The sequence below is a fragment of the Pinus tabuliformis genome, chromosome 1_2, assembly GCF_031772625.1.
Source record: "Pinus tabuliformis cultivar Carrire ecotype Pingquan chromosome 1_2, CPIR1, whole genome shotgun sequence".
NCBI lineage: Eukaryota > Viridiplantae > Streptophyta > Pinopsida > Pinales > Pinaceae > Pinus > Pinus tabuliformis.
Window position 1 is genome coordinate 858,440,650 of NC_142298.1, and position 24,420 is coordinate 858,465,069.

Below are 24,420 nucleotides of genomic sequence, written 5' to 3' on the forward strand. Positions count from 1 at the left end.
GGATTTGTAGGGTGAGCGTTGAGAGCCATGGGCCTCCACCATAGCAGAGTGTATTCACAAATCCCCATTATTGTTCAGTGATTGCTTGTGTTCCACCTTTTTGGATGAAGATGATGCACCTGGATCACCATGCCCAACCGACTTCACACTTGTACCACACACTAGGCAGAGGGTCCAGGTTCCAGATGAGGATGTGTCTCACTGCAAGAGACAAGGGGAGGGCTTATGTTATCATACTTGCCCTTATAGATGGTTTACAGGCATTATCGATCCACTTGGAGGTCCATGAGGATGTCATGGTGCCCCCACACCCACTAGGGGACACCACAAATGATTGACTTGGATACCAAGGGGCCAACCCCTTGTCCATTATGTTTGAAGTCCATTCTCTTGCCATGGCACGCTTTGGACTTCATCAGGCCTTCTCAATGGCCCAACGACTCATTATGTTCATTATTTTTCCCTCTTGAGAGGCTTATCTTTATGTTATTGAACTATCTTGGTGGGCTTGTCACCAAGGAATGTTATTATTGCACATTGTTTTATTATTTGGGGCTTAATTAGGCCTAATTAGGCAAATCAAACTCTTTATGAGAGGCCCATTCATTCCTCTCATCATCACTTGTTTGGGGTTTAGTAGCTCGTGAGAATTTCACATTCCCTTTTGTAGGACAAGTTTGGTTTCATTGATGAATTTTGATGTTCGAATACTATTCTCTTGATATTGGAGCTTCAAATTTGTCTTTATTTGATGATTGGATATACTCATTGTACATGTAAGTGCTCTTTTCATGGCTATTCTTTAATTTTATCTTGTCACATGAATGTTGCTGGGATTTTCGCTCTCTAGGTCTAAAATTACCTCTAATTTATGCAAAATCGTGGAATTTTTGATCTATTATAGTGTTGCATATATTACATATGTCATGTATGATGAATGAATGTTCCTAGAGGTTAATCTTCATTGAATTCACCTTGATAAGTCATCAATTCTTGCACATCGAAGTATAAAGTCTTCTGGCAGCTGCTCTCATGCCCTAATTGCCATGCGAAGTTGCCTACAGATCTCCTTGAGTGGGTATAGTCTCTCCAAATCACAAATTTACCATGACTCCATCTCTCCCAAAGGCAAGCCACTGGTCCAACTACTAGTCGTCACTTTAAAAGATTATTTTTCTTGCCTTTCTCCTCTCCTTCTAGGCCTAGACTTAATAGGTCATCTAGGGCATCAATCAAATTCTTTTCTAGCCATCCAAACAACTCAATTTTTGGTCCACTACTCCGTTGAGGTTTGCTCTAGGGGTCCTTCAAGTTTCAAGCAATTCTGACGGTGAAATCCCGAGATATAGCAAGCCCTAGCCGCAAGACCAATTCTCCGCCTAGGTTGATTTGGGTTAGTGTCCTCATTTGGATCATTGCATTCAACTCTCAAAGAAAACTAGTCCTTTGATCCTATTCCCCTCCCCAATTAGGTCAAGACCATACTTGAGTGGTTAACTCCATACCCTTGACCTAGTTTGGGTCCACTTGGCTTCACTGTGGTCCCACAAATCTACAGCCCAATATCCACAAGGATTCCCTAGAAGCCATTTCTTCATCAGGATCCTTAAGTCTAGGAAACCTCTTGTCAAGGCATATCCCCTAAACCTAGACTCAAGTATCCTCTTAGCCCTTCCTAATGAGCCTATCACCTCGCTTCTCAAGCAAGTAAGCTATTTAATTGAGTCTCTCTATTGAATTGGCTTTAGGAATCACTCCTTACCCCATCATTGATCCATTCATCTTTATGATTTCTCTTATACCGAGTCTCCTCCCATTGGTGAAAGTCCGAAAAGAGCAGGGAGCTTTAGTTGAGGTGACATTGGGTTATCGCTCCATTGTTGCCCCTTGACCTAATAGTTGCTCTATAGGATCCCCTCCTAGGACCCTTGCTAGTTTGAGTAGTAACATTTTGGCGTCGTTGCAGGGGAGGAAGCAGGACTGCCTCCCTAGTGAATCATTGAGGAATTGATTCATAAACTACATTTCAAATATTCCTCTGACTACTCCATTCATTGTCCAAAACCCTAGTTTGCTTGAAGGTGACAACATTCCTCCTATAACTAGAGATGCTGCAAGAAAGGGAGAACGAACTCCATCACCTGTTAGAACTAGCATTCTCCCTGAATTTGAAAAGGTTAGTGATCACACCCCTAAGATGGCAACTGACTCTACCATTGGCCTAAACCAAGGCCAACTGTTAAAATTGGCAACTAGGGCCAAACTCCATGTGGGTCATCTTATTTATGGCAGCTGATAATTTTATTGGATCCCTCTCATCGAGAGGTGTAGGATCGATCTAAAGATCATCTGATTCCAATAGGTATTCATGGAGTTATGAATTTATTATGTTATAAGACAAATTGTCAAGTCGGCCAACAACTTGAGTAGGCTCAGAAGTCGAATAGACATGTCTATTCATCATCTACGTTTTAGTATAAATAGAAGAGGACTTGAAGTCATTTTGATATCCTCTTAATGTGATCTCCTTTCCACGTCTTGGGTTTTTGGAGAAGGAGAGACACTAAAGAATACGCTGGCCTAGTATGATGCCCTAGCTGCAGATGATGCCCTAATCCAACGCAGTCATTTACACGCAGTCAATGAAGACTCTTACACAGTTATGGAAACCTTATATGCTGTTCATGGTGAAGTCACAGTTGGAAGGAGCCCTACCACAGTTATACGCAGGGCATAGAGACTCCTTACACGCTGTTCATGGAGACATCCATACGCAGTTCATGTAGTCACATATATGCAGGTCATAGACACATCCATACATAGTTAATGGAGGCACTGTCCAAACAACCCTAAACGCAGTAAATAGAGACACCTAATACGCAGCAAGGAGACCTGTTCATGTAGCCATAGAAGCATAGAACTCGCGCATGGAAACTTGTGCATGGATGATCAGGTTCGTATTAAGGTATGACTGCACCTCGGCTAGGGTATTAGGTGTAGTCATGTTCAGATTTCGGAAGCAGGCATGAAGACGCAGTCAAGGCATGAAGCCGCTGTCAAGTCATGACGCCGCAGTCATGTATTGGACTAAGGCATGAAAACCGCAGTTAAGCATTGGAAGTAGCCGCAGTGATAACTGCTCTAGCCGTAGATCATTCATGAAGCTCCGCATACCTATGTATGCTAACCCTAGGCATACTTGCAGCAGTCTTGATGTATGATCACAACAACTCGGTTTGGTTGGATGAAGAAGATCGGTATATAGATCTCGGTGACATACATCTTGTACAGCAGTGACGTGAAGTATTAAATATGTAGTCACAATGACAAGGATCATAAGTAGTAATGATGGTTACAGTCTCAACATAATGAGAATGATAAGGATGATCAGTCTCTGATCATGATGGGCATGGGCAACAAAATAATGAATAAGACAGCATGATGATGAATGTAGGGCATGTTAGTAAAGGTCAACATGATGATGATAAGAGCAGATGAGAGCAGCTCAGTCATAGGGTTGCATGATGATGGAAGATGCAACATAATGGACAGCATGATGATGAATGTAGGGCATGTCAGTAAAGGTTAGCATGATGATGATGAGAGCAGAGAGCAGCTCAGTCATCAAGGTCCAACACTGTGATGGTACAACTTGGTGCTACACGGTAAAGTGTCGCAAATGGACGAAATGCAACACTACGATAGGTGAAGCAGTCACCTTGGAGAATCAGTTGAAGCAATATGTCTTCAACTGATCTCATGCTGATATCAAAAGTCAAAATGTTGACTTCTATTGTAAATGTACTATCTCTCTCTCTTTCTCTGCTGAACTTTGAAGAACATAAAAGAAGAATTGATCAAGGGTTTCCCCACATTGGGGTTTGTCCCTGGCTGGCGCCACATCTTGTGTCCTCTTGTCTTGGCTTGTCTTCTGTGATTTATATTTATGTTCTATCTGCAGTTTACTTTAATGCTGATGTGATTGCTAATCTGGAAAAGATATTGGAAAATTAAAATAAATTGCTATAGCATAGAACATACCTAAAATTAACATGGTATCAGAGGTGAGGTGAAGACAATGCCCAAGCAAGAGTGAAAGAGCAATCACCTAAGATAGTTGGGAAAGGACAAAAGGATCGATGGATTCCTCATCCCTCTTTAAATTCACCAAGGGTGAAGTCGAAGCAGAGTATATTATCAGAATGGCGCAGCGGAAGTTTCTGATGGCCTACCTAAAGATCACTTCATTGGGAAGTTCAGATCTAAGGGTGGAAGGAAAGGCGGATGCCTTGGTTGCAATAAGTTCGGCCATTATGCGAAGGAGTGTTCGAATGGCAGAGACACATATCTTGATGAAGATAACAATTGTTCCAGGGACATCCTCAATGATCAAAGGAATGACGGGTAATGCTGGTCATCAAGGAAATGGTCGACTCTTCAAAGAAAGCAAGGAACCCCAGGTATGAAGAATCAAATGTTGTTTCTGATAAGATAAAGAAGAATTATCTTGTACTGGCCCTGATTGTAGTGCTTCAAGGCACTTCATCGGATAGATGGGTGAGATGGAAACAATCGTGGGATTATACTTGGAGCCGATGCCACCTATCCCGAAAAGGGTGTAGGGAATGTTACCCCTCAATTGAATGAGGGTAACTTGATTCACTTACTAAATCTCTTTTATGTACCTGATCGCAAGAAGAACCTGGTGTCCATTTCAGCAATGGAAGTCAAAGGTTTCAGGGTGGCACTCATCGATGGAAAGTTACGTGTTTGAAAATAGAATTTTCATAGATGTTTTTGAGTTCAGGGTTGTATCAAGTTGCTGGAAGTCCACTAGGGACCATGTCCATTGACACATAGCACGGAAGGTCTATGAGTCAGATGGTGGCAGGGATGCCTGAATTCAAAAGGAGCATGGAAGTACATGTCTGATATGTACCGAAGGAAAATCTTACAAGGGGACTATTCCCCTCATGTAGCAGGTCCACAGGATTGGAACAACCGGAGGAGTTTGAGATTCATGATCGGGAATCTCATGTATACAGGTGGAAGAAAGCCCACTATGGCTTGAAGCAAAACTCCTCGGGCATAGTATGAGAGGATTGATAGCTGTCAGATGAAGCTGAGATTCACTAGCAATGAAACCGATCCAAACCATTACCCTAAAGGTTGTGGATGATAGACCTCTCATACCAGCACCTTATGAGGACGACCTATTTCTGACAAGTGCGGACCCTCTCATTTGCAGAAGTAAGAGGGAGTTGGATTCCAGATGTGAAATAATAAATTGCATGCCTGTGACTACCTCAAAGATCTTAACTTTCAGAAGTTATATGGTAGTGATGTCGGACCAGATTTGGGAAATGCCTCTGAGTTTCATAAACTCATTCGCGTTGATGTTCTTGGTGAACTTCCGTCCAGACATATGTTTTGCAGTTAGCATGGTGAGCTCATATTTGGTTGAGCCTCACTGGATTGGTGCCAAGAATCTTCTGAGATATCTTCGGGGCACAATCTCTGATGGGTTGAGATACACTATCGGAAATATGAAACTGCATGATTATTCGAATGTTGACTGGGCAGGCAGTGTGGAGGATCACTAGAGCACTTCTCAGTGCTGGTTCTCTTTGGATTCTACTTCGATATCATGGATGAGCAGGAAGCAGAAGTTGGTTGTTATAAGCACCGCCGAGACCAGATACATAACTACGAGTATGACCTCGTATGAAGCTGCCTGGTTGAGGAAGCTCTTCAGTGAGCTGTTTTTACACATGATGAATACCACTGTGATTCTCTGTGACAACCAGAGGTAGGATTCAATTATTGAGGAATCCCGTATTCGATGATTGCTCCAGCAGATAGACATCAGATACTACCTTATCTGGGATATGGTGAGTCGATGAGCAAGGGAGGCTCCATCGCGTTGAGACTGATGTACAGGTCACTGTCATTTTGTCAAAGCCCCGTGGAAAGATGAAATCTATGATCTTCCGGAACGACTTGGAGTCGTCAAGAGACCCTTGTAAAAGGATCCTGCATGTTGCATACATTAAGCTCTGGGAGCTCTGAGGGCTTGGGGTTCTTACTGAAGCAACATACGACCACAGGGTGACTCACCCTCCCCTGGGAGCGCGTGCTAAACAAGATGATTCGTTCTCCGTGGCGACTATGGAACAGGATGATTAGTTCTCTTGTGGGCCTGGATGATGTGTTCTCCATGGCGATTGTGGAACAAGATGATTCGTTCTCCTGTAGGCCAGGATGATTAGTTCTCCGTGGCATCCACTGGACAAGATGATTTGCTCTCTTGTGAGATAGTATGATTCGCTCTCCTGTGGACAAGATGATTCGCTCTTCTGTGGACAAGATGATTCACTCTTCTGTGGACAAGATGATTCGCTCTCTTGTGGGACAGGATGATTCGCTCTCCCGTGGACAAGATGATTCGCTCTCTTGTGGACAAGATGATTCGCTTTCTTGTGGGACATGATGATTTGCTCTCCTGTGGACAGGATGATTAGTTCTCCTGTCAAGGTATCCTACCCATGCAGTCTGGGACTCATGGGAAGTACCTATCATCTCATCAATGAGCAAGGAAATGAGGATAGGGACCATAGTAGTACCGATGGACGCATCGTTGTATCTACCATACTTCCTATGCTAGGATGACCTTCATTGATCTGGGATCAATGATACTGGTCCGGGACTAGTGAGAGTGGTACCCACTATGACACTGACTTCAGGTCGGTAGAGGACTGGTCTGGGACCAGTGGTACACACTCTGAGACCAGTGGTACACACTCTGAGACTGACTTCGGGTCAGTGGAGAATGGTATGAGACATTCTCGATCAATTTTTCTTCTTCATGGTTCAGTAGAGAGTAGAGCTGAGCAGAGCTAAGCAAAGCAGAGTAGAGCAGTGCAAGGCACTGATGGTAGAGATAGTACAGTCAGACATATGGATCAGTGGATGGAGTTCTCCCTAGTTGAGAGGGAGTGTTAAAATTGGCAACTAGGGCCAAACTCCATGTGGGTCATATTATTTATGGCAGCTGATAATTTTATTGGATCCCTCTCGTCGAGAGGTGTAGGATTGATCTAAAGATCATCCGATTTCGATAAGTATTCATGGAGTTATGAATTTATTTATGTTATAAGACAAATTGTCAAGTCGGCCAGCAACTTGAGTAGGCTCAGAAGCCCAATAGACATGTCTATTCATCATCTACGTTTTAGTATAAATAGAAGAGGACTTGAAGTCATTTTGATATCCTCTTAATGTGATCTCCTCTCCACGTCTTGGGTTTTTGGAGAAGGAGAGACACTAAAGAATACGCTGGCCTAGTATGATGCCCTAGCTGCAGATGATGCCCTAATCCAACGCAGTCATTTACACGTAGTCAATAAAGACTCTTATGCAGTTATGGAAACCTTATACGCTGTTCATGGTGAAGCCGCAGTTGGAAGGAGCCCTACCACAGTTATACGCAGGGCATAGAGACTTCTTACACGCTGTTCATGGAGACATCCATACGCAGTTCATGGAGTCACATATATGTAGGTCATGGAGACATCCATACACAGTTAATGGAGGCACTGTCCAAACAACCCTAAACGCAGTAAATAGAGACACCTAATACGCAACAAGGAGACGTGTTCACGTAGCCATAGAAGCATAGAACTCGCGCATGGAGGAGTAGGTTCGTATTAAGGTATGATTGCACCCTGGCTAGGGTATTAGGTGTAGTCATGTTCAGATTTCGGAAGCAGGCATGAAGACGCGTCAAGGCATGAAGCCGCTGTCAAGTCATGACGTCGCAATCATGTATTGGACTAAGGCATGAAAACCGCAGTCAAGCATTGGAAGAAGCTGCAGTCATAACTGCAGTAGCCGCAGATCATACATGAAGCTCTGCATACCTGTGTATGCTAACCCTAGGCATACTTGTAGCAATGTTGATGTATGATCACAACAGCTCGGTTTCGGTTGGATGAAGAAGATCTCAGTGACATACATCTTGTACAACAGTGACGTGAAGTATTAAATATGCAGTCACAATGACAAGGATCATAAGCAGTAATGATGGTTACAGTGTCAACATAACAAGAATTATAAGGATGATCAGTCTCTGATCATGATGGGCATGGGCAGCAAAATAATGAATAAGACAACATTATGATGAATGTATGGCATGTCAGTAAAGGTCAGCGTGATGATGATAAGAGCAGATGAGAGCAACTTAGTCATAGTGCTGCATGATGATGGAAGATGCAACATAATGGACAACATGATGATGAATGTAGGGCATGTCAGTAAAGGTCAGCGTGATGATGATGAGAGCAAAGAGAAGCTCAGTCATCAAGGTCCAGCACTGTGATGGTACAACTTGGTGCTACACGGTAAAGTGTCGCAAATGGACAAAATGCAACACTACGATAGGTGAAGCAGTCACCTTGGAGAATTAGTTGAAGCAATATGTCTTCAACTGATCTCACGCTGATATCAAAAGTCAAAATGTTGACTTCTATTGAAATGTACTATCTCTCTGTCTTTCTCTGCTGAACTTTGAAGAACATAAAAGAAGAATTGATCAAGGGTTTCCCCACATTGGGGTTTGTTCCTGGCTGGCGCCACATCTTGTGCCCTCTTGTCTTGGCTTGTCTTCTGCGATTTATATTTATGTTCTATCTACAGTTTACTTTAATGCTGATGTGATTGCTAATCTGGAAAAGATATTGGAAGATTAAAATAAATTGCTCTAGCATAGAACATACCTAAAATTAACACCAACCCAAGATGACACAGAGTGAGGCGTTTGGTTAGTGTCTTTACCACTTTGAACTTGAGTAATGACCCTAAGCCTTTACTTGAAAAATACAATAACTGGCTACCCAAGTTCAAGGGTGATGCTACCGTAAGTGCCCATGACCATGTTGAAGAATTCTATTGGAACATTTCTCCTAGGTTAGTATTTGACGAAGACAGGATCATGATGCTATTTGCTTTGTCTTTTGAAGGGAAAGCAAGGGAGTGGTACCTTAGTCTTCCCCCAGGATGCATTGACAACTCTGACCAATTTGAGGATATGTTCATGAGAAGATGGTCATGTGATGCGCAAGGAACTTTCAACATTGAGAAATTTTACCAAATAAGTAGGGGAAGGGAAGACATCAAAGAATTCATCCAAAAATTTGATAGGGTAGTTAGGGACATTCCCGACCATTTGAAACCCCCTGATGCTAGTATACTTGACAAATTCATCAAAGCTGTGGGTGGCCATCTGATGTATGCGTTAAAGGATAAGAAACCTAAAACCTTGGCTGAGGCTAAAGAGGTGGTCATGGAAGTTGAACAAAACCTACAAATTTCCAAGATGGATGCCGATGAACATCCTAAGGCCAATGTTGAAGTCAAGAAGGGAAAATCCAAAGATCAAACCGAAGAAACCCTTTTAATGCTCCTTAAGAAAGTTGTTAAACTCAATGAGGAGATGAACTCACGAGATAGGCTCTACATGAACAAGCTCACCGCCTTGTAAAGGGCCCAAAAATCAATTATATTCCCAAAGGGAAACCTTTCCCAGGAAAGCAAAATGAGGAGGATAACCCAAGCTCATATCAAATCACCAACACTTTGTCTCCAACAAACGCTGTAGAACACGATTCATCCTCTGAGGATGAGCAAAGTGATGAAGATGAAGAAGTCAGCGAGCAGGCTAATATTGTAGAATTTGAAGCCTTCAACATTTTGCTAGGTGGTTCATATGCTCATCCTCCCATTAGTGAGGTGATTATTAAAGAAGAGAAAAGGGAGCCAATAGTCAAAGCCGATGATAAAGGGGTCCAATATTCACGAAGGAACAACAATGAAAACCCCTAAGCAGGTCCCTCACAAATAACCTCTCCTTAAAGAGCCCCCTAAGAAGGATCCTCCGAAGAAAGTCAATCCCAAAAAGGATCCTCAAAAGAGAGAGCTCACCAAAAAGGATAAGGGTAACGAGGCCGAGCTTGATGTCGATCTAGAGACTGCTATAGGGAAAATGACCGTACAAGTTCCATTAAAGGAGATTGTGAAGCTTCCTCGACAACAATGGCAAGTTAAGAAATCCCTGGGGTTTGAAGAGGAAGAATTACCCGTAGCATTGCAAAATATCCAACTTCCCAATCTAAACCTAGGACATGAGCCATTCCTACTCACCTTAGCTGTTAGTGACCTTCTATTACATAATTGCATGTTAGATCTAGGGGCTTCTGTGAATATCATGCCATTAAAAGTCATGAAGCAATTGAATCTTAACATCACTCGTAGGTACAGGGCGGTCTGTGGGTTCAATTCTCAACTAATTGAAGTAGAAGGCCTCATAAAAGATCTTAAGGTTTCTTTGGCTATGAATCCCGATATATCATTACTTATGGATGTTGTGGTCATAGATATTCTTGATGTTTAGGGGATACTGTTATCAAGAAAATGGTGAGCCACTGTTGGTGGTCAACTTCAAATGGACTTATCATACGTCGCCATCCTGCAATATGATGGGACTCCTTTCATTCTTTATAGAGAACATGCCTACCCTACTCATGTGGTCAAGCCAGGGCCAATCCCATATTATAAGATGCCTAAGATTGAGAAACCTTCTCCCATACTCACTTCACAAGAGCTCAAAATTCTTAAATGACCAAATTAGCAAACAAACAAGAAGTGGAAGCCTAAAAGAGTATATAAGGTTGGGGATGTGGTCTTGGTAGATAAAAATCCTGTGCTCGTCAAGATTCATGGAAAGGTCGGAGAAGATTATTACTACATTGCCAAACTTAACGATGAACTTTAGTCGCAACCGCCCAACTTGAGTCGTATCACCTCTTTCCTTGACACTTGGCATTGTATTATGTGCATGTTAGGGTAGGATGCATTGCATGTTGATTTTCTCATTATAACTAACATCATATGATATTATCATGATAGATTAACTGCATTTAGATTAAAATTGCATGGGAAATGATTTTACTTTCTTGTTGATTTTAATACTAAGCATGGGTGATCATAAGACACCACAAAAACATGTTGCCCCGTGTGCTTGGTCTTTGATATATGCAGGTAATAGGTCTGCGATACCAAGAGATTGGTGGCGTTCTCATGACCTCTCGTTTGAGTACCTTTGTGCACCCTTCCGAGAGCTCATGTCCCAGTTGGAGCCAAATGTTACCCGCTATTGGTGGGTAGTATGCATAAGAGAAAATTTTCTCCTAGATGGTCCTCAATCGGCAGCCAACAGCCCCTTGTAGCCACCAGATAGCTCGATGTGCTACTATCTCCGTCACTTGAGCCAGCCATGTGGTCCCTCACCCATCTGTTATGATCGTATGTTTGAAGGTGGGCTTCCCGACCCCAAAGGTATGAATTTTCATTAATTTAGTTGAGTAATTTTGTTTACTTATCGTGGACACTTTTGGGCATGGATTGGTGGGGGGATTCAACGGAAAGAGTGGGCTAGGTTTTAACTCGTCTCCTCTGCCCAATTTGATGGTTAGCCTTGGGTCATAGTCCCGTGGGATCCCCTTTACTGGTTATTAGCTTTATGGTTGGCATTACATGAAAAACACTGATTTTGGTTGCATGGTCTTGCTTCTCGACACCATATACATCACTCCCCTCCACTCACTTTCACCCCATTTCATAACTTTTCCTATCTAGGTCCACATTTGTCCATTGGGTCCACAAAATGGTTAGCCTCCCCTTCCCCTTGTCCACACTTCGGGTCAGGCCTGAAACGATGCCCTAGAGGTTGATGCAACTAAAAGAAAAGAAAAAGCATAATTTGGCCACTCTCAACAAGAAATGTACCACAAAATGCAAAAGATGGCCGGGACATCCAAATTCAACACGTGAGAGAAAGCCAAACATGAGCTCTACCCCTTATCTATGGCCATCATCTTGGTTCCCACGGGCCCTAGATGAGCCCCCTCCACATCAAGGAACCCATGATAGTCCCAACCCCTGGTGGGAAATGAACTACCTCACCTCAAAGGGGGTATCTACTACTATATTCCGCACATCATGCTCTCATCCCCTGGATCCTTGAGCAGTTATGAGGAAAAATCAATCAAAGGCAAAAAGAATATGAAGAAGTGTGGAAAAACAAAGGACGGGGTAACTCATGTACCACGACTTGCTCCCTCCTACACTCATATACCCAAGTGTGGGCTTCCTTTATTACAACTACCGTTGTACCATGGCATGTGGCTTGGAGCCTTCCCCTGATCCCCACTTCATACCATCATTATATCACTTGCCCCACCTACCACTTGATTGATGTACCATGGACATGTCACCCCCTCTTAAAGGCTAAAACTACCTAATAGGTTCCTTGGTTAACCCCCTTATTAAGTTTGGAGACACTTGTACATGCCAAAGCCCACTATGGAAGAGCATGCCACCATGAAGTGCTCGATTGATTCCATGATTTGTAAGCTCTTTTACTTGATTATTCTAATGATTTGTTGTATTGGAGGGCAAGGGGATGCATTGGCTCTTATGTAGGATTGTAGGTGGGTCTCCATTTGGGGTTTGGTCACCCTATATAGGGTGCAAGCCCTCCAGAGTGCCAAATTGGCACTTGTAGGGTGAGTGTTGAGAGCCATAGGCTTCCACCATAACAGAGAGTACTTCATGGATCCCCAATGCCATATAGTGATTGTTCGTGTTACACCTTTTTTGGATGAGGATGATGCACCTTGATCACCATGCCCAACTGACTTTACACTTGTACCACACACTAGGTAGAGGGTCCAGGATCCAGATGAGGATGTGTCTCACTGCAGGAGACAAAGGGAGGGTTTATGTCATCATACTAGCCCTTACAGATAGCTTACAGGCATTATCGATCCACTTTGAGACCCATGAGGATGTCATAGTGCCCCACACCCACTTGCGGACACCACATATGATTGACTTGGATACCAAGGGGCCAACCCCTTGTCCATTATGTTTGAAGTCCGTTGACCACTACGTGTCAACGACCCATAGCAGTACACCCCCTTTTTTCGCAAAAGGGATAGCGCTTGATTGATGTTTCCGTGCCGTCCAACTATCATCATCAGCGTGATTATCATGTTATAATGTAAACCCATTTTGCATGTATATGATGTAAATAATCTCAGGAGATCCGTGTCATGTATATAATTGCCTAGGTAAACCTACTTTTTTGGTGACGATCTACATTACAGGAGGTTTTTTGTCTCACTAATCCATTCTCAGATGGTCGACAGAGTTTTCCTTTAGTCTTAGCCTAAAGCCGGAATGGATATTGTCATTGGGATCTTAGGCGAGTCCTAGTGTTCTAGATCGAGTCTATATAAAAGTGATTTGGGAATAATCCTAACTATTTGGTTAGGTTATTTTATTACAAATTGCTTGGTTTGCTGGATTATATTTGTGTTGCATAAATGGGTAGTCTGTGAGGGTCTATTGGTTTTCCCCCTTATGATGTAAAAAATATGAAAATCATGATGTAAAGTGTCTTGAGGGTTGGAAGAATAATTTATCCCCTCATAGGTTAATTAATTAAATTTTTCGGCCAAAAATTAATTAAAATTCTAAGCTAAAAATTTAATTAATTCTAGGTCTTTAAATTCTCCAAAGGAAAAATTCGTCGGTCCTTAAAAATTAAATTTTAAGAGGTCCAGGGATTAAGGTAAATTAATTATTTTGACAAATTTTAAGCCTTTGATTCCTGGGGTTAAGTCAAAGTCAATATTTTGGGAAAATTAATTCAAAAATTTAATTTTTGAATTAATTAAAATGCATTTAATTGAAAATTTCGAATTTCCTAAATATTTAAATATTTCGATGGATGAGATTAAAAGAAATTTTAATCCTCATTAACGGTCGAGATTGCTTTGACGAGGATCACTCGAACTAGCTGTTGGAAGATTTATCTTTAAATAGGAGTCATTTGTCAGTCAATGGATCCGACCTCTGAGTCATGTGCTTAGCAAGAAGCTCTGGTGTAATCTTTTTATGGATAATAAGGAAAGACTTTGGGGTTAAGTTTTGTTGGTGTTACTCTTCATGGAAACACTGTAAGATGTGTCGTTTTCATGCATAATTTTTTTTTAGCCATTAATGATATCTTCTGAAGAGTGAATTGAGTGCAAGTATCTTGCTCAGTCGTTGGGGTTTAAGTGATAATTTAAATTTTGAATGTAATAGCAGGTATCTTTATTTATCTGAATTTTATTATCATTTTCTCGCTCTATTTTAATGGCTGAATTGAGTTTTGCAGGAAAGTCTTGATTTAGATCCTAGGGCGTTAGGGGAAGTTTTCAGTTGGATCAACCAACTCCCGATCATGTTTTCTGAGGAGCCCAGTAAAATTAATCTCGAGCTTATCATAAGATTTTTTGTTGTTGATGCATGAAGGGTTTCTAGTTAGCACCTTCTTAAAATTTAAAAAAATTAATTTCTATGTGGGAAATTGATAGATTTGGCTGTTGAGAGCCTTAGATTATCAAATCTGGGAGCGGAGTTGGACTCATACTCTTCAGATTTGATAGATCTATCATTCTTGTACATAGATCTATAAATTATTTTTGGTTTTCTGACTTGGGCTTTTCTAGGTTTTAGTTTTTATCATTGTATATATCGTTTGGGTGTTTTCTTGTTGTCGTGCAGCTACAGATCTGAGGAGGAAACTTGTGTAGAGTCCAGATCTAGGCCCTGGAGGGTAAGATTTGGATCTTTGGGAGTTTATCAACATAATTTTCCAGGGATATTATTCAGACATTTTGCAGTCCAAGGGTTTAAATTTAAATTTTTATTTTTAGATCTGGAAATTTCGTGAGGGTTTCAGGGTTAAATCTGAAGCAAGTGGATTCAACATTTTAATTAAGATTTCTGGAAAATTTTCAAAGAGTTTTTGGGCTACCATTTTTGCTGATTGGTCTCTTTGATTTGCTGCTCACTGCAAAATTCGAATTTTTTTAAGGAAAGGCCCACAATCCTTTGCTGTTGCCTGCTCCATTAAACCTGCAAAGATCCCTCATCTCATTGATCCGCAACTCCTTATACACCTATGTTTTTATCTCTGCGTGCTGCCCTTAAAACCCTTGTTGTCCTCTTCCTGTGGCCTTTCCCCTTCTCCATTGCTGCAAATCCCTTTATTCTGCATCATACACTCCTCTCCCTATTGGCGTTCCTACGTACCCTTTCGTTACCTTGCTGCTTGCCCATCGACATGCACACTAACCTTCCGTCCAGCCCACAGTGCTCAAATCTGCTTCATTCCCTCGTTGTCACCATCTTGCAAGCTCGCGCTTCCTCATCGCTCCTCCCATGGCCATCCTTTCCCTCTCGACCTGCCATCCGTGGCTCCCTTCATCGCTTTCCTCTGCTCCTTTCCTTCATTGTCAGCTCGCATTCTCGTCGTCGACCTCCTTGCCACCGTCAAACTTCTCCAAACCAGCATAAACAACAAACATTCGATTTTCCTTTTCTTTATCATATGTTTCGTTTTATGTTTGGCACGAATTAGGTTTAGGTTTGTTAATAATTCATTATTTATTTATTTGGTTGTGTTTGTTTTTATTTGTTTTGTTCATTTTTTTTTACTAAAATGAAATTTCAAAATATTTGATCTTTTATCTTTATTTTTGATTTGTATTTCATTTTCACTTTTTTTCTTTCTTTATTATATCTTAATTTTGATTTCATTTAAATTTAAGAAAAAAAAATCTAAAACATTTAAAAAATATAAATTTTTTAATTTTTGGTGACTTTAGAATGGCTAAGGAATAAAATTAAAAGAGGATTTGCGCTTTCACATTAAATTTTTTTAATGTGGCCTATGGTCCATTAAAATTTCGATTTATTAACCCTTTTAATTTACTTTGTCACATTAAAAACTTAATCTCTTCATATACCACATTAAATTAATTGCCTAAGGGATAATTAAAATTCAAATTTAAAGCTCCTTGGTGTCATTGGTGTTACGTGTGGTATTGATTTCTCTATTGGCAAGTGCGACTAATGTTTTAAAAAAAAATATATTGGCTATAGGAGAAAATCAATATCATCTCTAGAAATTCTAGATCTGGTTCATTAATGAAAATCATTTTAAATCTGGAATCTCTTGCATGATAGAGTTTTGGGTGTTTACATTTAATTGTTCATGATTGTCACTATTCGTCACATTTGTAAATTGCTTTGGATAACTTGTTTTTACTTAATCTATGTTTAATCAAATACGAAGACATTGGTCTATAATCATTTCTATCATGTGGATGTGTCTTGTGTTTAATCTATTCATCTCAATTAACCAAGATTTGTCCTAAATTCATCAGGTTTTCCATCTTCAAGTCTCCTAGGGCCTGTGTTCCACAGGCTATTCTCATTCATTCACCTTAGAGACTACCCCCCTTGACTTGCCTGGGAGAGAGTCTAAATGGATTGAGTAAGGATTAGAGTGACAACCCTTACTCTGAGCATTATCGTGGTGCCTAGACACTTTGTGCGAGAACAAAGTCCATTCTCTCACCATGACACACTTTGGACTTCATCAGGTCTTCTCAAATGCCCAACGACTCATTATGTTCATTATTCTGCCCTCTTGAGAGGCTTATCTTTATGTTATTGAGCTATCTTGGCGGGCTTGCAACTAAGGGATGTTATTATTGCACATTATTTTATTATTTGGGGCTTAATTAAGTCTAATTAGGAAAATCAGAATCTTTAGAGGCTCATTCATTTCTCTCATCATCACTTGTTTGGGGTTTAGTAGCTCTTGTGAGAATTTCACATTCCCTTTTTGGGGACGAGTTTGGTTTCATGGATGAATTTTGATGTTTGGATACTATTGTCTTGATCTTGGAGCTTCAAATTTGTTGTGATGTGATGATTGGATATACTCGTACATGTAAGTGCTCTTTTCATGGCTATTCTTTACTTTTATCTTGTCACATGAATGTTGCTGGGATTCTCGCTATTTAGGTCTGAAATTGCATCTAATTTATGCGAAATTGTGTATTTTTGATCTATTATAATGTTGCATATATTACATGTGTCTTGTATAACAAATGAATGTTCCTAGAGGTTAATCTTCATTGAATTCACCTTGATAAGTCATCAATTCTTGCACATCAAAGTATAAAATCTTTTGGCAGCTGCTCTCATGCCCTAATTGCCATGCGAAGTTGCCTAGAGGTCTCCTTGATTGGGTATAGTCTCTCCAAATCACAAATTCACCTTGACTCCATCTCTCCCAAAGGCAAGGCACTGGTCAAACCACTGATGGTCACTCTAAAAGATTATTTTTCTCACCTTTCTCCTCTCCTTCTAGGCCTAGCCTAATAGGTCACCTAGGGCATCAATCAAATTCTTTTATAGCCATCCAAACAACTCAATTTTTGGTCCACTACTCTGCTGAGGTTTGCTCTAGGGGTCCTCCAAGTTTCAAGCAATTCCGTCGGTGGAATGTCGAGATATAACAAGCCCTAGCTGCATGACCAATTCTTGGCCTAGGTTGATTTGGGTTAGTGTCCTTATTTGGATCGTTGCATTCAACTCTCAAAAGAAAACTAATCCTTTGATCCTATTCCCTTCCTAGGTTGATTTGGGTTAGTGTCCTTATTTGGATCGTTACATTCAACTCTCAAAAGAAAACTAATCCTTTGATCCTATTTCCCTCCCCAATTAGGTCAAGACCCTCCTTGAGTGGTCAACTCCGTACCCTTGACCTAGTTTGGGTCCACTTGGCTTCTCTGTGGTCCCACAAATCCACAACCCAATTTCTACAAGGATTCCCTAAAAGCCATTTTTTCATCAGGATCCTTAAGTCTAGGAAACCCCTTGTTAAGGCAAATCCCCTAAACCTAGAACCTAGACTCAAGTATCCTCTTAGCCCTTCGTAGAGAGCCTATCACCTTGCTTCTCAAGCAAGTAAGCTATTTAATTGAGTCTATCTATTGAATTGGCTTTAGGAATCACTCCTTACCCCATCATTCATCTATTCATCTTTGTGATTCCTCTTATATCGGGTCTCCTCCCATCAGTGAAAGTCCGTAAAGAGCAGGGAGCTTTAATTGAGGTGATAGTGGGCTATCACTCCATTGTTGCCCCTTGACCTAATAGTTGCTCTATAGGATCCCCTGCTAGGACCCCTGTTAGTTTGAGCGGTAATAGACAACAAAAGAGGGCCGTAGATCTAGATCAAGGGCTTAAGACCATGGCCTTCTTATTTATAGCTTTGCGATATTCCTCATTAGTATACATATCGATTTATCTATTATTTGAGATCGTATTTAATGGCGATGGATTCTTCATTGAACATTTTGACTTGTTCCAGCGAGAGGAAGGCCTGATTGTGATAGATACAAAGTTGCGAGGATCCCTGATACTTTGTCTTTTTATTTTTTATTTTTTTTATACCACATGGTGAATCGGTAACTGCGTGGCCTAATCTAGGGGAGACCCAGGATCAAACCTTAACGCTGCCACTATAACACCAAGAGCATAACCAACCACCTGCAAATCAGTTATACTAAGTTCCTATGATTTTAGCAAGAGCAGACTCAACGGGAAAGGGGAATCCGCCCCTCTAGCCGCCACCACAGCAGGTCAATGTACTCAATGAGACCCTGATACTTTGTCTTTGAGAAAGGTTTCTATATTTTTATCAGGGCATGCCAACTTCTGACACAAAAGAATGAAGGGGTAATGTTGGTGGGATTGGCCTGATCTTCTAGTGCAAGGAAAACATTTTTTGTGAGAAACTCGTGAATTTCATGTTGGGCATCATTTCTATTTCTATAGATAACTACAACGATTCCAGCGAAGTAATCAACAATGTCGCACCAAGTTTCCAGGATGTGGGGACGGGGAAGCGGGGATACGCAAGAGCGGCCTATGCAAAAGCTTCCCACCAATTTTTAGGAAACATGGGGGGACGTCGGGGTCTTTAACACAAGGGACCTGACAAAAATAGTAAAATAAAAATACTCTTGTGGTATTGTGTGAGATATAAGAAGGAAATAAACCATGTTTGTCTTGAAAGTTTAAATAATTATCAATGTCAAAGAGAGAGTTTGTATTTTTCCATTCAATTTTGCATTAGTGGTAACAAGGATAAAACTTACTCCAAGTATATGATTTCATTGCATGAACTAGTTTATACTGAAATTATTTTATTAAACTATTTATTGAAATTATTTACTCCGATTTCAAAGCTAAACTGATTGCTAGGAGCATCCAGTTTCTGCTGAGTCTTGTAAGGCTGACAATTAGCTATGTTTCTTATAAAGCCTCCAGGTTCTGCTGAGTCTCAAGCTTTTTTATTTCCTCTTGGTGATTGCGGAGATAGGTTGAGTAGTCTAGATGCTAAAGGGCTTGATGGATCAGATCAAATGTTTTTTCTTCTTGTGGATTTTTCATCTTTGGGTGATTTTAGTGAGCAACCAATATTAGTCAAGGAAGATGTTGTTGGCCACAAAGACGCACAAAAAGATTCCAGATCATCACAAGCAGGTACTGGGCAGTCAGTCTTCGGGTCCTTCAAGTGGAGAAGTTGACTTGCTTCCAAAAGCTGAAGCTATGTTGATGTTTGCTCCAGAGTATACGCCAGTTGAGGCTCCTAGGAGTGAACTTAGTTCATCTGTTTTCAGAAGTCCATATATTCCTGCATCTAGAAAAATTCCAACTGTGGAATCAAGTATTAATGCATATGTCTACAGTGCTACACCACCACCTTCTCCTTACCTTGAAATCTCTGATAAAAATTCTGAATATTCTTGTAAAGGAAATGACAATTGTAAAGGGAAGGATGATTACAAGCATGTTCAGTCGGGAAAGCAGTTGTATGAGAAGCCATGGAACACTAGTAATCAATGATAACTATGATGATCCAAGGTTGACAGACCATGATACTCTTCTTCAAAATATTCATGATCTAAAAACTGGATATCTGTGAAAGTTCCCATCTATGATTTTAAGCTCAACAAATGCTCTCGGTACAGGGATATCGACGTTCCACCATTTTGAATTGTTATAATTAAAGGAGAGTTCTGTGGGATATCAATCCTTTAGGTAAGGCACCCGATGATATCATTGATCAAATATCAAAGACAATTTACCCTATGTATAAGGTTTAAATCGAACCTAACTTAGAGACTGCCCATTTTAAAATTGTGAACAAATTCGATCCTTTCTTTGGATTTCAAACGCCCAAGTACATTTCAAAGTCTACCTGTATTGCTGCATTGGACAAAATCAAGCAAATATTATCTATGGATCATACAAAAAAGGTTTATGAAATCTGTGACATATATCTCTTGTCCCTGAGGGGGAGATCCTGAGCATCTCAATCTTACTTGCAAATGTGTAATAGGGATGACAAGTACAATCTTATGTTTGAGGATTGGGTTGCAGATAATCCATTTATCATATCACCAAGTATTGCATATGAAGTTAGTGTCTGTTTGCTTGGAGGCTTGATGGCTCTAGGATACACAATAAATACCATATTGAAGAGAACAGGCTGCATGTTCTCCAATGATGCGGTAATTGTCAAAACTGATAAACTTGATCAGTTGCATCGGTGTAGGTGCAAGGTGAGGACAAAGTTAGAGTCACAGAGGTTGCCAGTAAATAAGGCCTTGATGGAGTTTGCCAATAAATTAGGCCTGTCAAACACGAAGGAGTTTTATGTAGAGGATTTTGCATGCATTTGCTTGGTCATGTTACTATTTTTGAGCATGTCCTTGGAGGGTATGTGTGTGGAGATACTTCTTGCTATTTTTGGAGATGTATCTTTTATTATTTCATGCAGCTTTGGCATGGCCAAAATGTCAATTAGCCATCATCTCCTTGTATTTATCTTGTGGAAACGGTCTACCTACAACTTTTGGGTTTGATTACTTCATCTTGCACATTAATCCATTAAGTTGGTGGACTTGGGATTTGCAAATGTGGATTGGTTACAACTTACAAGCATCTTGTGGACCACTTTCTATTTTTGAGGTTGGTTATGGAACACTCACCTAGAAGGAATATTTTATATCTCTCATGCACCTTGGAGGTGTTAATTTTCCACTGTCCTATGCTTAGCACAATCGCTTATTCAAATTCTTCTTCAATTAGCAATCACTTTTCAAATAAATTCAAAGTTCCAATGACAAGAAGCAATTGTAGATAGAATAGTCAATCCAATGCACAATAGAAGACAAGCAAGAGCAATGCCAAGAGGCACAAGATTTGGTCAAAGACTAGGGAAAAACCCCACAAGGTGGAAAACCCTTTCAAAATTTTTCTTCTATTAGATTATCATCAAATGTTCAGTGGAGAGATACAATGTTCCAATTCATCAACAATAAGTCAAAGGTCAACAACTTTGACTATCCAAATCTACTAACCAATATCCAATGAGAGATGAGCTCAAAAGTCAAAGATGCCTTAACCAGTCCACAAGTCAATAGTCAAAGATGCCGTAACCAATCCACAAGTCAACGGTCAAACTTCCTCCAAATGAGCTTGGTCAACAGTCAAAATATTTGGCCTTCCTTGCTGGTCAAAGATCAGTCAAAACAATCCACAAAAACTTGGTTAAAGGAGAGAGAAAGTATGCTATCAAACTTCAGTCAAAGGTCTGTGGTCAACCTAAGTCAAACTGCCAGAAAAGTTCGGTCCTTTGGCCAATGAATTCGGCCTCCAAAAATCAAAATTTTCCATGTCAAACCAAGTCAAAATGTCAAGTCAAAGCTGGTCAACGATTGGTCATATTGTCCCAATTAGAAAGTAAACACAAATCAAACTTGTGCTACTTCCCTTCACACATGTGAGCTCAGACCTCCTTATTTCAGACCTGTACGAACCAATCAAATTAAGAGAGAGACGATGAGATGAGTGATGATCATGCTCCAAAGTGATGTGACATGATGTGTATTTATATGCGTTGGAGGAGACCAAATTTGACCTTTAGGCTTACCTGTACTTTTGTGCACATGTGGTTCCATCATTAAAAATTATATTTTTTGTTGACCAAATTAAATTCTTCCAAGGGCTAGGAGGGGGCTTTCTTGAAGAGGAAGGCTGTCCAAAGGAGGGAATTTGTCCCTGAGCTGCCAAATTAACAGGAGGATGCACCTTGTGAGCTCTTTTAGGTGGACTCTTAGGCACGTCCTGATATAGTATAGAGGACTCGACACCGCTCAAACTAGCAGGGGTCCTATAGAGCAACTACTAGGTCAAGTGGGAACAATGGGACAAAGACCCACTGTCACCTCAGTTAATGTCCCCTGCTCTTTACGGACTTTCACCGATGGGAGGAGTCCCGATAATAAGGAAATCACTATGGATGGAATATCAATGATCTAAAAGTAGTGATTTCAAGGGCCTATTCAAAGGAGAGACTCAAATGAAAGAGGTTACTTGCTCAAGAAGCAAGGTGTATGGCTCTCCAAGAAGGGCTAGAGGGAGACCTAGACCTAGGGTTGAAGAGTATTTCTTGATATGAAATACCCTAGACCTAAGGATCCTAATGGAATAGGGCTTTCTAAGCAATCCTTGTGAAATTGGAGTGACAAGGTTGCATGACCACAAAGAAACCCTAGTGGACCTAGACAAGGTCAAGGGTTTGGGGTGAAACTTCAAACAAAAGATCTTGACCAAGTGAGGGAGAAGAAAAAGGATCAAAGAGATAAGATTTGACTTGAATTTTCAATGCCATGATCTTTGATGAAGCCACTGACAAAAGGAAACCTAGGGAGAAATGGTCTTCGAGCTAGGGCTTGGAAAAACTTGAGATTCAACTGCTGGAATGGCTTCAAAATTGGAGGACCTCTCAAGGACACATCAACGCACTTCTAGACCAATTTTCATCAATTTTTGATGGCTACAATTAATTTTGTGTCATGCCCTAGGAGGCCGAAGGGTTAGGGCTTAGAAAAAGGAGAAAAGGAGGTGAAGAAGATTTTCGTTTTGGTGATCACCGAGGACTAGACCAGTACTTAGCCTATTGGGAGAAATGGAGTCAAGGATGAGATTCATTTAGGTTTTTTGCTCTATCAAGGAGCCTAATTGCAGCTTCGCATGCCCTAGTGAAGCAACTACCCAACTACAACAAGGATTTATACTTCGATTTGACAAATTAATGGAGTTTCAAGGTTGAACCTTCAATGATTACCCCTAGGAACATTCACTTTTCATGCCCAATGAATAACACATGCAATAGATCAAGACTACTAGGTGATTCAAGATTTTCGCATAAATTTAGAGCACAAGCAACATCATGATGCAATATTCCATACATTAAACATAAATTGAAAATTTCGCATGAAAGAGAAACTTACATGGCACAAAAAGTATATCCATCCATTATATTTGCAAGAGAGAAGCTCCAAAATAGAATAGCATCAATCCAAACATCAAAATGCATCAAAGAATCTCCAATTCGTCCTCAATAGCTAATGCGAAATTCTCAAGAAGAGATACCAATCCAAATCCAAGTGACGATCAAATGAAGTGAGCACCACATCAATATATATCCTCCATAAGGGGTTCAGTTTACCTAATAAGGCCTAATAATGCCCCAACTAATAAAATAATGTGCAAAAATAACATTCCTTGGTGACAAGCCCACCAAGATAGCTCCATAATACAAAATAAGCCTCACAAGAGGGAAAAACAATAGATACAATAGGTCGAAGGGCCATTGAGAAGGCTCAGTGGAGTCCAACGTGTGCCAAGATAAATGAATGAGCTCCAAACATAGTGATAAAAGGGGTGGCCCCTTGATGTCCAAGCAAATAACCTATGGTGTCCCCAAGTGGCTATGGGGGCACAAAACATCCACATGGGTCTCCAAATGGATTGAACAACCCTGTATCCCATCTATAAGGGCTGGAAGAACAATGCAAGCCCCATGATTGTCTCCCATGACGAGACACATCCTCATCTGGGCCCTGGATCAGCTGCCAAGTGTGTGGTGCAGGAGTGGAGTCGATTGGGCAAGGTGGTCTAGGTGCATCATCACCGTCCAATTGGTGGAACACGAGCAAGAAATAAGTGGAATTGAAGGATTCCATGAAGTGGTAGTCTGCTCTCTGCTATGGTGAAGACCCGTGAGTCTCAACGCTCACCCAACAAATGCTAATATGACCCTCTGGAGGGCTTGGACCTCGATAGGGAGACCAAACCCCAAACGAAGACCCACCTGCAATCCTGTATAAGATCCAATGCGTCCCCTCACCTTCTAGTATAACCAAACATTAATGAAATTGATTAAATGAGCTTACAAATCATGGAACTGAGTGGACACTTCATAGTGGCATGCCCTTCCATAATGGGCTTCAGAACATACAAGTGTCTCCAAGTTCAAGAAGAATGTTAACCAAGGATCCTATTAGGTGGTTTTAGTCTCTAAGGGGGAGCGACGCA

The 24,420-nt window shown here is 40.8% G+C and overlaps 1 protein-coding gene and 1 pseudogene across 2 annotated transcripts in view; both read left to right on the forward strand.

The window, feature by feature from the left end:
* Nucleotides 1–24,420, forward strand: part of PFD5 (prefoldin 5) — a 128,172-nt gene that overhangs the window by 11,284 nt on the left and 92,468 nt on the right. The window lies entirely within an intron of this gene.
* LOC149208629 (inorganic pyrophosphatase TTM1 pseudogene) lies at nucleotides 10,040–20,662 on the forward strand (annotated as a pseudogene).